Below are 12,161 nucleotides of genomic sequence, written 5' to 3' on the forward strand. Positions count from 1 at the left end.
AGAGAATTCTATGTTCCGTACATAGGTACTTCTGAATTTTCTACTTGTACTGGCCATGCCATCAGTTAAGATCTGGAGCCATGCATGCATTCAATAAATCCCTGCTGCTGTCCAGGTGCAATCAATGTCCTGGGGTCCTGGAAATAGAAAAGAAGGATCCCACTCTTTCAGTAATCTCAACTAGCACACTTGGAGAATGAAATAAGCATGTTTGGCAGAGTATGAAAAAATATTATAACTTTACTTTTTATTGGTGGGGTATTTATTAATGGATAATTTCATAACATAGAGAACGAGCATCAGGTTTTGGCTGTGATAAGTCAGGACAGACTACCAGGGTATGATAGACCTGATTTTTTAATCTTGAGTAAAAATGCATACAAAGAAAGGAGATGGTTGGTTGGAGTGGGAGTGTCTTTTTTGTTAGAATATGTAGATTCAGTTTTAGCTATTTAAAAAATAATATTTGAGTACAGAGATAAATATATTTTTTATAAATGTAAAATCTTCTGAAATCTTCACTGGAAAATATCTGCTGGACAAACCAAAGGAGGGATGTCTGGATCAATTCCTAAGTTTCCTGCCATGGGAATTCCCATTTATTGACAATCCCTTCACAGTACAAATGTAGTTTTTGTGTATGTTGTTAGACAATAAATCTTTTTTTTTTCCCCAGTTAGTATTCTGGATCCTGGAGCACCATATTGTTATCCACTGCCCCATGTTTTCTAAATCATATGTGCGACTTCTGTTGAAATCTATATTTTTGCATAGGCAAAAATCATGAGGAACATATGGTTCTCATTCTACCAAGACTTTCATTTCAGGCTATTACCAGAATGCTTAGAAATCCTGATTGGATGGTAAGGAGATTAGCTTTTTCCCTAGTGGAATAATTTCATTATAACAGAGGTGTCATCTCCTTAAGCTAAATGTGGAAAGAATAATAGAAAAATTACAGATCGTGGAAAAAACTAGAAAGGCTTTATTATAAATTATGACATGACTTCAGAGAGTACCTCTTGATAGATTTAAATAAACCCCTTAAAATTTAGGTAGCTAGATCGCTCAGTTTCAGTTCTCACTTTTCTCATTTGCATCACTTTTATACAAAAAGCACTCCCCACCATCTGGCTGATTTACAGACTAAGAAGCATTTTCAGGACTCTGACTCTCCTATCTGGCCTATCTGAGTTCACAGAAGGGACCTATTTAACCCCAAGAGCATCAACTCTGTTAGTATATTATAATAGAAAGAGACAAACTTCCCTGAATTAAGAACTTTAAAAGAAATAAGTCACGAGGCATTTCAATGACCTGTTTCCTATTGACATCGGAACCATATATGTAGTTTATGAAGATGTTCAAGAAATAAACCAACATATAACTATAATTTGAGCTTAATTGCCTCTATACTTTTATTCTTAATATAAGAATTTTCAACTTTAATTTTGTCCAATGCATTTTTCTTTGGATATTACTGAAACAAGTAGAAATGAATTTTACATTTGGTTCTATGATTATTTGAAAGTATAGACCCTTTTCTGTTTCATTCAGTGAGACTTAAAGAAGTAGTTCTTGGGACCTTCTAGGCACGGGCTCTCAAATGTGCCATAAAAGCTGATACACTAATATGTCTCCAGAGAAGAAATTGCCTGATCAATAGACTCTGTGGCCTGGAGTGCGGAGAGAGTGGGATTGGGAAGATGGGTTTGATATAATGTGTTGTTTCTCAAGCCCTGTACTGTGAAAAGAAGAGGAAAAAAAGGAAGGAAGGAAGGAAGGAAGAAGGGAGGGAGACAACAATAATCACAAATTTTCATAAAGCTGAAAATATTAAATTTAATGGACCACACATTATTATAAATATGTTCTCCCTATTCTGGGGGGATAAAAATAATCCCTTTAGCTTTTGAAATTTTTGTGGTAAAAAATGTTGGTTCTTTTTATAGTTAGCAACCATATGTCAGTGTCTCCTTACTTTACTTTAAATTATCCTGCTGCATGAAATCAAGGTGACTGAGAACCACTTTATTGGCCAAAGATGCACAATCAGCTCAGTGACCTTAGATCCTGGTCCCAATGAGTTGATGAGTGTGAGGACTGAAGCAGGTCAGTGTACCTACCTGGGGATTAATTTTCTCATATGTGGAAATGGACTTTACACCAGTGTCTATTCAAACTCTTTATAGCTGAAAAATTTAGCCTTCCCTTATCTGATAAAATTATCAGTCATGATAAAATATTTCCACTTCCCTAAATGTCTGTCATATAATTTCTTTACAGAGAATCTTTTCTGCTTTTGGTCCTGTGCTGAAAGATAACTTTTGTAAGGACACTTGACTATTACTAGTGATACACTACTAAACCTTTTGATCACAACATGGTGGTTGTTACTAGATAGTAAGCGTCACTTGAGGCGCTTTTCTACAATGTGCTAAGTTTTTAGAATGTTCGTAAGATAGGGGTGGGAGGGGAAGAGAGATAAAGAGAGAGAGATGGCCTCTTCTCTTTCCCAATTATACTTCCCTTCCTTCTTTTCATCTGTCTAATCTTCCAGAGTGCATTAAACCGGTGTTCTTTTCCAAACAAAAAGTAGATGCACAAAGAGCAGGAAATAAATGACCTCTGTGATTCACATTAGGAATGCACTCTAGGACATGTGAAAACCAGAAGTTTTATAGTAATGTAATGTGCCGATTTCATTTTCCCACAGATACTTACAAGTTTTAAAAAAATTGTAAAACCATACTACAGTCCCAGATGGCACTTAAAAATCAGGAAGATGAACTTAAGTTTATTATTTTTTCATAGTCTGTTGATATGTGAAAAATTACATTCAGAACACATTTTTCTAAGAAATTAGTTATGAATTTAGATGTTTAGGATAACTCTTGGGAAAATCAGCTTTTGAGTGATGGTAATTTACAATAAGAGTTATTGGAAAAGAATGTGACAGGAAAAAATCTACAGGTCGCTATTGAATAATAAGCTCATTTTCCCCCTTAAAATTGATATTTTAGCCCCAAAGAAGCAGAAACTTTTTTCCTATTGTTACTTTTACTGTAGTATATGAACTTACACATTAAAATGTGTAATCTACATTAATCTACTTTGTTACAGTTTTTACTCTGAGGAAAAGCAGGTTAGATAAAAACTTAGGACTTGATGTATATGTGTGTGTATCTGTGTCTGTGCATATGCACACATATAAGTTTGTGTATATATATATATACACACACAAAAATATCTATATAAGTTGTATTATATAACATGATGTGTATATATGTATATAACATGGTATGTATATATTCAGTAGAATATTAAAACATGTATGAGGGGAGTTCTTAGTATGTGTAGGAAATAAGATGACTTTAAATAATTTCAACAGTGATTCTACAGGAGTTAGTGACACACATGCAATGGTTAATTCACATTTTATTTTTGTTAAAAAATATAACGTGCAAGAGGGAGGAGATATGGGGGTGTATGTATATGTATAGCTGACTCACTTTGTTATACAGCAGAAACTAACACACCATTGTAAAGCAATTATACTCCATAAAGATGTTTAGAAAATAAATAAAATAAAATAAAAACACATACACACAAAAATAACGTGCACTCCAACTGAAACATTAATTCCACATAGGCGTGTGCTGTGCATGTTCCTTCTAACTGGGCTAGTTTTTTTCTCATGCCATGGGAGCAGGTGGCATGAAGCTGTTTTGATGAGGTTAAAAGGCTCCTCCCCTCTTTCCCCAAGCAGCAGCCCAAAGAACGTCAGCAGTAATTGTGTGCCTGGCTCGGCTATGCAGGGAGGGTGGAAGCAAAATTGATATCAAATAAGGGTATCAAACTGAGATCTGAATGTTCCGTTTAAGTTGTTGCTCATTTTCATTAGCCATGCCAGGGGTGAAAGCTTATGACTTAAACATCCTCAGTAGTAAGAACATTTATTTTTGATGGATTTATATTCCTCTTCTTCATAAAGGCTGAATTAGTGTTGTAGTGGCTATAAATGAAGGGGTTTCTTTATCCTCTTCTCATTTTATTATTTACTAATCAGACTTCGGCTCAGATAGATAAAAGAGAGAGGTTCTGTTGCCTAGATGTGAGGCCTTTAATGAGGATGGGAAGCCCCAGGGAGCCGAAATCTGAAGTAGAACGGTGCTGCTTTCGGGTTTCTTGTCATTTCTTCAGTTGCTTCTCCTCCCTTTTCCAATGGGCCTAGTGAGCGGGAACTATCCAGGGTGCTAGAACGCTGGCAGCTTTGCCGTTCAATGCAGACGGATTGCAGAAACAGACAAGAAAGATTACTGCTTATTTCAGAAGGTAGGTTCTTTGTTTCAGAATCCCTGATTAATCAGCAGCAGCATCAACAGACTAAGGCAGCTGGAGAGGAGAGAGAGAAGCAGAAAGGGAGGGAGTCAGGGGCAGGGAGGGAGGGGAGAGAGAGTATGAGAGAGAGAGAGCTGGTTGTCACGGGGGAGGGACGATGCCACAAGCTAGGCTGCTCCAAACCTTCTGTATGTAAGTGGCAATGAGAAAGAGCATCTTTTTGGCTGAAAAGAGACATGTAGAAAGGATGTTTCTGATTTTTTGTTTTCATTTATTTTTGTCTTCACAGAATATAATCAATGAGGCAACTTAGCCAGCCTGGGTGATTGCTTCGAGTCTTGTAATTATCTGTGTAGCAAAGTGGGTAAAATTATTCAATTTCTTCCCTGCTGGACCTAGAAGGAGAGGGGCTGTGTGTTCATCCCCACCCATTAGCTATGCCTTCTTTTCTCTGAATGTCGATTTAAGGAAGCAAGCACCTGTCTTCTGCCACTGCATCTTCCTAGCAAACTTTAAAGGCCATTTTATCTGATAGGAAGAACATCAAGAATGCTCTGATCTCTAGTGATGAAGAATCTGGGAGTGGACACTTTTCCCATCCAGGTACAATGCACTTTAATTGAAGAAAAACTGAGCTGAACTACAAGTCTATTTCTTATGGTGCTGGATTACTCCTACAGAACTGCCCTGAGATCAGCCGCGAGAGAGGGCTCTGACAGACACAAGTCACCTTCTGAATATTGCACTTAGCTGTCCCTGGGGACTTAAATTTTGGTATGTATCTCATTTTTCAGATTCTCTAAGCATGCTAATTGAATCCAGCACTAAATAGATCAAGCAATCTGGTTATGAAATGGAATGGATTTTAGCTGGGAATACTTAATGCTGAAGTTTGCATGTCTTATTAGGTGGAGCAGAAAGAAAGCCACAGCGAAGGCAACCAGGGCTTTAATGAGCCTCAGGCTATTTCGTACCCTCTTAACCACTTAGTTATATTACCACAGAAATGGTTAAACTAGATTTTCATTGGTAAAATAAGCTATGTTGAATTATTAAAAGCATTGAAAATATTTTCCAGGGTATTAATTAGCATTCACGTGGTGCATGCCAGAGTTATTTATCTGCTATTCCATACCATAAATATTTTACAACAGTCTCTTAACACATTTGTGTCAGCCCAGTTTTGTGTTCTGAAAGAAAGAAAGAAAGAAAGGAAGGAAGAAATAAGGAAAAAAAGAAAGAAAGAAAGAAAGAAAGAAAGAAAGAAAGAAAGAAGGAAAGAAAGAAAGAAAAGAAAAGGCACAGTACCAAAAAATAAAAATCCAAACTATCAGACATACACCAAAGCTGAAACTGCTTCTTCCTAACTGATTAGACATAAACCTCTTTGAGAATTATATGTTTTAATACCACTCAATATCAGACATTTCACTATTCTCATCACAATAAATATTTTCTATAGAACTTTAGGTGGACTTGTTTTACTTGGGACACACACTTATTTTGTTGGGGTGTCTCCACTCTAATTTTTCCAACTATTGGCAAATGTTAAATACAAGAAATGTAGGTATTCCCTATCTGGGAGAACTATTACTATGATAATATTGTTCATTATCATTAGGAAAATTTAAAGTTGTTTTAGTATCATAGAACTGGAATATTTTTCTAAATATAGTCCAAAAATAAGAAAACCTAATGGAAGAGCTTCCACGATATAGTTTTGGTCATTTTAACATGCAAGAATTTATAATCAAGTAGTGTGGATTAATGACTGTAGAACATAAGGGGAAATTAACTTCTCTCCTAATTCTTCACATTTTAGACAATGCTCCAACTTATTTTCTATATAGTCAAGTGGTAAACAAATTAATATGAGAAAATGTGAGCCACAAACGCCAATTTTTTTTTTCCCCTGTGGAAAGAACAACATATGTTTGCCAACTCAGCAAAGGAAGAGACTCTGTGAAGGACATTGACAGTTTAGAAAATCAGTGAAAAAAGACCTGAGGAAAAAATACTACAACTTCACAAGGAACTACAGAGAAGCCCAAGGACTTGGAACATCTGTAAAGTTTAGAGAGAGAAGTGTAAAAATCCTAGAGACAGGAAGGTTTGCTATTGTTTAAAAATATAAATAAGTCATCACCTCCCAATTCAATTAGATGGTTTCTATTGTAGCTCCAGTCAGGCATTATACTGACTATATGTACTTTGCAAATACTGCCTTGTAAGTATCTGGAAACATTTGGCCAAAGGCTCAGAAAAGTACCTCAGCTATTGACATTTTGTGTGAGTCCCTAATATTAGTGAAATATGCAGTCTTTTTAGACCATGGGCATATAGCACCATGACAACCTAGAAGTTTGGGGGAAATATCTGATTTATGGTGCTCTACATTAATATGATCTACGCCCATGTTAACCATTTTGGGAAGGGAGATAGTGGAGAAAAACTCACTACAAAGTAATCTGCTTTCTGAGAAAAAAAGCAATCAGTATCTTTGTAGTCACTTCAACAAGCTCTCTTGGTTTTAACTCTAACATTTCCCATTTTTGGCAGAACAACTGCATTTTAATGACAGTGGAATGAAAAAATAAGCATGATCATTTGTGGGGTTGAGGGTAGGATTTCAAGCATAATCAAAGTGAAATTATAGAACTTATTTTTGACACATTATAAGATTTGATCAGAAAAACAATTTTGACACGGTTTGCATGGGTTATGGAGTGAAGCCAGGCAATCTAGTCTGTTGATTTGGTCCTGCGTGAAGTCAGCAAATTTTAGGTATTAATTTGCATACATATTTTACATATGTATATGAAGCCTGATTATTTAAGTACTTATTTTTTCAAATTGATTTGAGTACATGCGAAAAATGTAAAAGATCTTTTTCTCTTGCTGAACAAAAAATATAGTCAAAATTGCCTTGGGAAACTTTTATTTGGATGAATAGATACTACTGGGCAAAATAGGATTCTCTATCTCAGAGAAGATGCAATGATTGGAGTGGGAGGGAAAATCAAATTTTAATAACTCAAATTCACATAACTTCCTCACAGTGTTAAGACAGCTGTGGTTTGAAAACCTAAGAAACAAATAAGGGGTGGGCACTAGAAAACTTTCCCATATGCAAATAAAGTGAAAAACATAAATGTGAAATGAAAGCAAAATGTCTCAGCTTTCCACCATGAAATTTATTCCCTCGTATGTATTTTGTTTTTTCCTGGTTAACGCAAATAGCATGACAATAATGGTACAAAATAAACTCTATCTTATTCTAGCTACAACATTATCATATGGGGTTAACTGTGACCTAAAATTTAAGAAGCTTCTTACAGAACTTTAAGAATTGGGGAGCAGTTCTCTCCCAAACATATGCTTTTTCTTCCTCTACCTCTCAGTGTATGTGGAAAATACCTGAATTAGTAGAGCTTTCACAACTTTATATCTTGGAAAACCAAAGTTTTAGATGGAGAACAGCTCCATTTCAGAAATTCTGAGTAAACACTTTAAGAAGAGAAAAAAGAACCAGCACTCATTAGGGCCAGTGGACTAATTCACTAAGGTGATGCTGTTATATTAGAACTCGGCTTTGGGTAAATGGTGATAAATGGCGCACAGGAAGATTCTGCCTGAGAAGTCAGTGTACATGTCCACTGGAGCCATTCCTTATGGAGCCAGAGTGGTTGATGTCACAATGTATGAAATTGCACTAAAGGAGGAATCTGTTCTGACTTATAAGTAAAGAAAAATTCTTTAAATATATGAGAAGATGGCATGCTTGATATTTATCTGACTCTTTTTGTACATTTTTTTTTCAAAAACAGCCTATAATTAACCAAAAGCCCTCTAGACTATGGGGGAACCCAATCCTGACACCAGTTAGTGCCACATTAAAATATCCTCTGGTAAATTGAGACCATACAAAATGTATTTCTTAATTTACAAAGGGAATAACCCATGTAAGTGTATGATCTTAAAGTTTTTGCATATACTTATATCTCAGGAATGTATCTCAATTTCTTTTGGCTTTAACACTTAAAGTTATGTAGTGTCTCAGCTTCTTGAGTTCCTTGGATGCAAGCAGTGGCTACAGAGAGAGCAAAAAGGGCAATTTTTTATGTGTCTAGGGATTCCATTTGGATTGCCTTATGTATATTTTCTGCTCTGCATATATATGTAATGGATAGTTTTATTTCAGTGGAAATAATTGTAAGTGATGTAGTTATTTTCAGTTCTAGGCTCAGCATTGGGAAGGTAGAGTGATGATTTTACACAAAAGAAAATAAGGAAATGATTAACTCAAATAAAAGATAAAATGTTTAAGGTCTTAAATACAACCTGAATCCTACCAGTTTAACTTGGTGCATTTTAGCTAAGTAGAGTGAAATTTCAAATTTTGAGAAGTCTCACAATATTATACAAAGTAATCTTTATAAAGGGTGTGGTCAATAGGAAATAAATAACAAAAGTGAAAGAATAAAATAAAATAAAGCTGAGCAATTAACCACCCAGTTGTATTTAAACCAACATCTGTAGCTTTTATTAGAATGGAATAATTCTAAATACAGCAGTCCAAAAATTAAACAAAAGCAGTCTCTTATAAATGCAGAATACAGCAATACAGGAAAGGCGTAAAGTGAAGACTTGAAGTTATCTGTGGTTTGTACAGGAATTCTGATCTCCACTATCTTAGATGCTTTCCCAGGAGAGTCCCTGACACAAATTTTAAATGTTGACCATAACTTCCAAGAAAAAGAACACATACACAAAAATCATCTGTTATTGGAATCAACGCCTTGCATTCCAAAGAAAATATATCTGCTTTGTGGGTGAAGACAATGGATGCCAGCTTTCAGCCAGTGCTCTAGGGGGGGCTAAAATGTCTAATTTGTTTTCAGCAAAAATGGCTGCAGACACATAGTTCAAATAAAGGGGATGCCTGGAGAAATGCAAAAGTTCCCTTCAATCTCACTTGCTCTGTTACAAATATCCTATGCAATAATTTGTGATCTACTATGGTACACTAATTAATTAATTAATTAATTGCAATATATCTAAAGATGCTACCTGAAGGAAACTGCCCGTTTGTTTCTTAACTATGTTCTTTTATGATGCCAACTTTGGAATTAGGTGCTGAAAACAAGCTTTTATAAAATGCTTGCATACAAGATTTTTGTTCAAGGGCTAGAAATGATCTTGATTTAATATCCAATAATCAAAATGCAGCCAAATATTTAGTGATAAGGAATGTATCTGATTCAATATCTGTCTTAGCCATAAATATAAATTTCTGAAGGGCAGATTTAAGATCATACCTGTCTGTGGGTTCTCACTGCATGGGAATGGTAGAAGTTGTAATGATATAGGCTCTTAATACAAGACTCACTTTTCTTCAGTGAGGCCAGGTTCATTCACAGTCCAGTTACCTGAGAAACATCCTTGGGCTTGGAAGGGTGGAGTCCAAGTGTTTGAGAAATGGGATGCGTATCTTGGTTCATATGCTCCAAAGCCCTTAGTTTTTAGATTTGAAAAATGGGGCAGAATGGATAAGTGGTTTTACATGCATTTGGTTAGTGAACAAGTCTGTTAACCATTTTCATGGCCTCTATTTGAATACCTGTGATTAAGGAAGTTGAACAATAAACATTCTACTCTATTATGTTTCAGAGTAAAACTATGCATATCGAGGAGTTATTACAAACCCTAATCTTCACCACAGTTAAGAATTGTGAAAATCATCTAATAGTAATATTAGTGACTAATAACTATGGTCACATTTATTGAACAATTACATACATTTTCTAACCGAATCCTCACAATAGCGTAAATATGATTTTAAAAATTTTGAGACTGAAGCTTAAAGAGGTTGATTAACTTGCACAAAGTCATAGATCTAGGGGTGCTTTAGTTTAGGATTTTTAGGCCATTATGGTCAACTCCCCAGCTATATACCCTTCAAGACTGCCTTACTTTCCCCCTACATTACAAACTACCTTTTATATGTGGACAAGGAAGCAAAAAAGTATGATACTTAAACATTGGTAGGGCCCAAGTCTATTTTTTATTTTTACTTTTGAAGACTAGATATAATTGTTAAAAAGTGTTCTTTGCTCATCCTCAAAAATGGTGAACATAACCATGACAAACTAGTGAATGCCAACATTGCCAAATGAACCCACGCCCTTGTTACACTGTATTGCGATTATTTATTTATTGTGTTCTTTCACTGCAGTGTGAACGTCTAGAGGGACACGATTCTGCCTTTATCAGTGCCTAGTTCATAATATGTGCTCAAGAAATACTTGCATAAATAAATGATTGTAGAAACAATTATCCTCTAGAATTGGATGACAAAAGCATGTTCACCAACATCCAATTTTCATTGCTCTGAAGTTTTACTAGATTTTATGGTTGATTTTCATCCCCCAAATTTTCATCTCAACTTAAAATATCTTACACTATGACTCTCCATGGTGTACATATTTTATGATTTATTATTTAATATTTTATCAGAATAAACATAATTTAAACTTCAGGCACTTTGAAAGACCACTTAGGAAAATAATCAATTTTCAGAGGTACACAATTAACCTTGCTAATATTTGGAATATATAAACTGTGTGAAGGATCACTGGTGTCATCCGGATGGGGAGGAAAACTTAAGGGAAGAAATAAAAATCTTTGGGTAATGCCTTGCACAGTGGGAAATAGACAATTTTGCTCCAGGGCAGTGTGGGAATGACCATCTTCCATCCTGAGGCATTCTCCCTAGAATCCTTGTAACACTGACTTGGTTTGCTTAACTATGGTAGAATTAATTTCCATAAGGTTATGCAGATCTTTTTTTACCTAAGCACACCTAGTGCTGTAGTCTTTGGTAGAAGTGAATTCCCAATAATACTAATGCTTTAGCTGTTTGAGAATCATGTTGCGTTTCCCCCCCAAATTACAATCATTTGTGGCAGCAGTTTTTCATTCCCATGTGTGTTCACCACTTCAGCATCTAATCTGATAGGCTGATAATGAAATACAATTTATTACATTAGATAGTTAGAATTAAAAGTCCATTTCATTTGCCAGCCCATTATGGCTTCAAACCAAACCAAACATAAGAAAACAACATAACAGAAAATCATGAGTCAACAAACCACTCATCCATCTAGTTTCAACAATTTCTTACAGATTGAGGAATAAATCCTTAAATTCAGACTGAGCTTCAAGTAACATATGGATTGACTGGCAGCTGAAATGCTAATAAACTCTGATAAGAACTGAAGTTTCCATAGCTACGATCCAGGTTATGGAACATGATTATTCTTATAAAAAAAATCAGAATGAAAATGATTTGTAATGGTAAAAATGAAGGTCTAGGACTTCTACATTAAAAAGCTGGGCTGATATTTAAAAAAATATATATCTTTCTGAGCCTTTTGAAGAAAGTAAAAGATGTTAAGGTAATTTATAATTTTTAAATTGCCAGTGTTTTCTCCTTGTTAATTGATTTTGCTTTATCACAGTGAATATGCGATTGAGGACAATAAGTGTTATTAAGCTAGATGGGTAAAATACTTACCCTTGTATATAATTAATTAAACTTCAGTTCTACTTTTGATTGATTAAAATACAATTTTTCTATCTCCGGCTTCATTTATTTCTATGATTCTTTGGATTCCTCTACTTCAAGGCATGCTGACTTTTATAGCCTGCTGGTTATTTATCCACCCATCCATCTATACATATATACACATTTTACATTATTAGTCCTGCCAATAATATTAGCTAACTTTATTATGTATACTCTTACTATTGTTGAACTT

At 35.1% G+C, this 12,161-nt stretch overlaps 1 protein-coding gene across 3 annotated transcripts in view; it reads left to right on the plus strand.

The window, feature by feature from the left end:
• Positions 1-3,807: 3,807 nt before the first annotated feature.
• The window catches only part of NYAP2 (neuronal tyrosine-phosphorylated phosphoinositide-3-kinase adaptor 2), a 265,204-nt gene continuing 256,850 nt past the window's right edge, over positions 3,808-12,161 (plus strand). For 2 of the 3 annotated variants that reach the window (XM_004262636.3, XM_049711904.1), the window contains exon 1: positions 4,494-5,115. The gene's annotated coding sequence lies outside the window, so the exon portion shown is untranslated. Of the gene's footprint in view, positions 4,336-4,493; positions 5,116-12,161 lie in introns of those variants that run through there. The other variant, XM_049711903.1, reaches the window with a different exon arrangement.

This window comes from Orcinus orca, chromosome 7 (assembly GCF_937001465.1).
Source record: "Orcinus orca chromosome 7, mOrcOrc1.1, whole genome shotgun sequence".
Lineage (NCBI taxonomy): Eukaryota > Metazoa > Chordata > Mammalia > Artiodactyla > Delphinidae > Orcinus > Orcinus orca.